This window comes from Balaenoptera physalus (genome assembly GCF_965194825.1).
Source record: "Balaenoptera physalus genome assembly, chromosome: 14".
NCBI classification, from domain to species: domain Eukaryota; kingdom Metazoa; phylum Chordata; class Mammalia; order Artiodactyla; family Balaenopteridae; genus Balaenoptera; species Balaenoptera physalus.
Genome location: NC_138893.1, coordinates 31,323,835 through 31,327,965, shown reverse-complemented (window position 1 = coordinate 31,327,965; position 4,131 = coordinate 31,323,835). Strand labels below are relative to the sequence as shown.

At 44.3% G+C, this 4,131-nt stretch overlaps 1 long non-coding RNA gene across 1 annotated transcript; it reads right to left on the bottom strand.

Moving 5' to 3' along the window:
- Positions 1-558: 558 nt before the first annotated feature.
- Positions 559-3,046, bottom strand: LOC309642618. Its single transcript, XR_014253294.1, has 2 exons — positions 2,569-3,046; positions 559-2,461 (listed from the first exon to the last, which is right to left on the bottom strand). It is a non-coding gene; the product is annotated as an uncharacterized lncRNA (long non-coding RNA).
- Between the last annotated feature and the right edge of the window lie 1,085 nt (positions 3,047-4,131).

Below are 4,131 nucleotides of genomic sequence, written 5' to 3'. Positions count from 1 at the left end.
ATCTACCAATAAGATCTAAAATCCTGACCTGGCATTCAATGCTTTCTATAGTCTGGCCCAGCCAACTGCTCTAAATGTATGGCTCCAACTCAAGATTGGTCTTCTAGCCACTGCAGATTCCTCTCCAGTTCTTGTTCTGGTTCTGCCTCTTTCCTCTCCCCGGTGCCCTTACCTGGAATGTCCTCCCCCTCTTACCTGCATTCACATCAGCCCCTCCCACAAGACTGGAGGTCTTTCCTGCCACCCCAGGCCACAAGGATCTCACCTTTTATAATTCCTTCAAGAGGGTCCCTGGATTTTAGCATAATTATATTCAGTTGGGGAGTAAGGAGAAATTTAGAGGCTGCATACTGAGTTTAACCCTCCACTGAAAGTAGGAATCCCTTCTAGGGCAGAAGGGGATGGGCAGCCTACTTAAACACATGTGCTCTGGAGTTGGATAGGCAGTGCTGAATCTGGGCTTTGTTAGTTACCAAGCATATCCTTGTTTTTCTCGCTCTCTTTTTTAAAATTAATTAATTAATTATTATTTACTTTTGGCTGCGTTGGGTCTTCATTGCTGTGCGCGGGCATTCTCTAGTTGTGGCGAGCGGGGGCTACTCTTCGTTGTGGTGCATGGGCTTCTCATTGCTGTGGCTTCTCTTTGTTGCGGAGCACGGGCTCTAGGCGTGCAGGCTTCAGTAGTTGTGGCATGTGGGTGCAGTAGTTGTGGCTCGTGGGCTCTAGAGCTCGGGCTTAGCAGTTGTGGCACACGGGCTTAGTTGCTCCGCGGCATGTGGGATCTTCCAGGACCAGGGCTGGAACTTGTGTCCCCTGCATTGGCAGGCGGATTCTTAACCACTGAGCCACCAGGGAAGCCCCTGGTCTTCTCTTTTGAAATTGGAGATGATACCAGTACATCCTTAGTAGAGTGAATGCATCTATACCTGTCAAGCACACAGCGAAGAGCTTGGAAGAAAGTAAAGCACAAGCACAGGCCTCTGTCTTCATCCCTTTGTCATCTACCTGCAGCTTCTGCTGCAGGAATATGAGGCCATCTCCTATTTTGCAGAAGCTCATTCCTTAGTTTGGTAGCCTGAAGTCTTTGAAAGTTCTTCCTTTATGGAGCTGCAATTGATCTCTTTCTACCATTGGTCCTGGCTCTGTCCTCTGGAATGACACAGAGATCTGGACATTCTCTTTTCTGAAAGACAGTCTTTCATATATTGAAGGCAGTTATTATGTTCCCGTGAATTGTCTTCTCTAGATACAACTCCTGTTTCCCTTCACGACTCCTCAGATGAATGGTTCTGAGATCCTTGGTCTTTGATCTGAGCAAAACACTGGTCAGGACAGACTGTTCTCCCCACACTGCCACTTGTCCCTTTGGGATTTAAAGCTTACAGATCTTTCTTCAGCCACCAAAAGAACACATCAGCATACTAGGTCCTCTTCAATGACGTCCCCTACAAAAAGGGAAGTATCAAATTTTAGAATAAAACATAAAGGACACACAGTCCATCTAATCTTCTGGGAGTTCTAAATTCTACTTTTTGTATCATGTCACATCATCATAAAGTGACATGCCAAATCATATTAGCATATGCTTTGTAGAATGTCCTTTCTGAATTATGTTGAATATTCATTTCTTTCTCTTTTTGTATATGAAAAGCAATATTATCAAATATTGTTTATACTTTCTGTAAAACCACTTGTGCCAGTTCTCTGCTCTTTACCCCTTCAGATCCACTCCTTGACTTTCTCCCCGCTGCCTTGTGCCCCAGGAGGCCGCCCTGTGTGGACTGCCTCCAAGGGGCTCCTTCTGACTCCTCGTTGAGCTCAGTGGGGAGCCTTGGCAGGAGATTGGAGGGTGGGAGGAGAGCTCCATTTTTGCAAGGTTGCCTTGAGTTGACTGCATCCCTCTGTAGTCTCTGCCAGCCCCAATTGGGGTGTAATAGCCCCAATGCTAGCAGCCGCCCCCCAGGGTATTGCACTGCTCCTGTGGCTTCCTGCACCCTGCTCATACCTTTGGAAGGAGTCCCTTTATTAAACTCTCTGCAAATTATCCCAAACTGAGTGTGCCGAATGTTTCCTGCTGGTACCCTCACTGAAGACGTTGCTGTGATATGCTTGCTGTATGTATCCTGTGTGAGGTCCCAGCTGATAGATTCCTCTCTTAATCTGGTACCAAGATAAAACTGCATTGTCTTTCTATGAGCAGAAATGAAACCAGTCACGCTTCCCTTCTTGCTTCGGCTGCTGAGAAGCTCAGAGTCAAATGTAATGCTCGCTCTTGGAAACATTTCTGGATAGAATGTACATCTCTCCTTCCTCTTCATGGTTTTGATTTTCTGATTCTATTTTTTTTTTATTTGGCCGTGCCGCCCGTTATGCAGGATCTTATTTCCCCAACCAGGGATCGAACCTGAGCCCCTTGCAGTGGAAGCTCGAACTCTTAACCATTGGACCTCCAGGGAAATCCCTGATTCTATTTTTTTTTCTTTTTTTAATTTCTGAGATATGCATTTTAAAGTAATAACTAGAATTATGACTTATAACAGTATACCAGAACATATAAGATTTTTAGACCTGATTCTATTTTTAATAACCTATTCTGCATACCTTCTAAAGTTGCCTCAGATAGATAGGTAGACAGACAGACAGACATGTCAAATTTAAAAATGATGATGCCATTGTGGGAGTTCCCTGGCAGTCCAGTGGTTAGGACTCAGTGCTTCCACTGCAGTGGGCATGGGTTCGATCCCTGGTCGGGGAGCTAAGATCCTGCAAGCCACGAAGCATGGCAAAAGAAAAAAAAAAGATGATGTCATTGTGACGAGGGTGGGCCCAGGTGGTTGAACCCTCCCACATTCACCACCAGGAACTTCCAAGGCTGGGAATGATAGCGAGACCAGGATTCTGGCTTTGGGTGTTCACCTCACCATCTACTATCATCGAGGCACAAGATGTGTGTCCTCATCATAAGGCTACCAAGGAAGATTAGTGATATCATAGTACCATTTCTGTGTTTCTTCCTGATCTACCTGTCTAGCTACCCTGTGTTTGTTTGGAGTGAATTCTTGAGTAAGTTCATGTTGATTGCTGGTAATGAATGCTTCCTTCCTTCCTTCCTCCCTCCCTCCCTCCTTTCCTTCCTTCCTTCCTTCCTTCCTTCCTTCCTTCCTTCCTTCCTTCCTTCCTCCCTTCCTTCATTCCTTCATTCCTTCCTTTCCTCAATTCGGACCAGCCATCTGTTTATTAATTCATGTAAGAATTTTGTGAAGGTGTAAATTAAAGTTCATCAACCCCAAGTTTCTAGGATACAACTTTATTTGAAAATGGCAGTGGTGTTTGTCCCTCTCTGGGTTTCCAGTTTTAACCTGTTTTCCAGTGAATGCTGACAGTTGTCCTTAGATTAAATCCACAAATTCTTCTTTTATCTCCGGATGTATTTATTTGGGTTTAGAGGCTTGAACCAATTTGAATGATCCTGAGCTTTCATACAATCTTCTCACCTATGTTGGGCCTCAGTTACTTGTTAACCATGAATAATTTACTGTTTCTTTTTTGAAGGTCACTTTTTTCTTTTAAGATGGAAAAGAGTCCTATTATCCATCTTACCCAAGTGATGTGACTATGTTCGTTTCCTCCCTTAGGTTCCAAATAGAGCGAAAAAGACACAAGGTATCTTTTTCTTTTGAGGGGAATTCTTTCCGAGGATGGGGGAATAGGAGAATGGGCCTCATTGACAGAGAGGCTGGATGAATTCCATGTTGCTGTCCGACTCTAGGAGTCAACAAAAGGTCCAAGCCTCTGTCCTCACAGCTTTATAAGCATCGCCCATTTTATGTTCAGTGACCAACAGTGAGTCTTTCTTATAAGTTTAGGACATAATTTATGTGCGTGTTTTTCTCCTTTGCTCTGTACCTCTTTTTGTTGCAGGGTTTTTTCTAAGTTTTAGTTTCACAACCTCCTGTGGGACTACAGTACATTGTTTCATTTTGGTTTTGGTTACATTTTTTCTCCCTTTCTCTTTGGGAACAATTTTTTTTTTTTTTTGATCACGAGGCACAGCTTGCAGGATCTTTGTTCCCCAACCAGGGATTGACGCTGGGTCCTCGGCAGTGAAAGTGCGGAGTCCTAACCACTGGC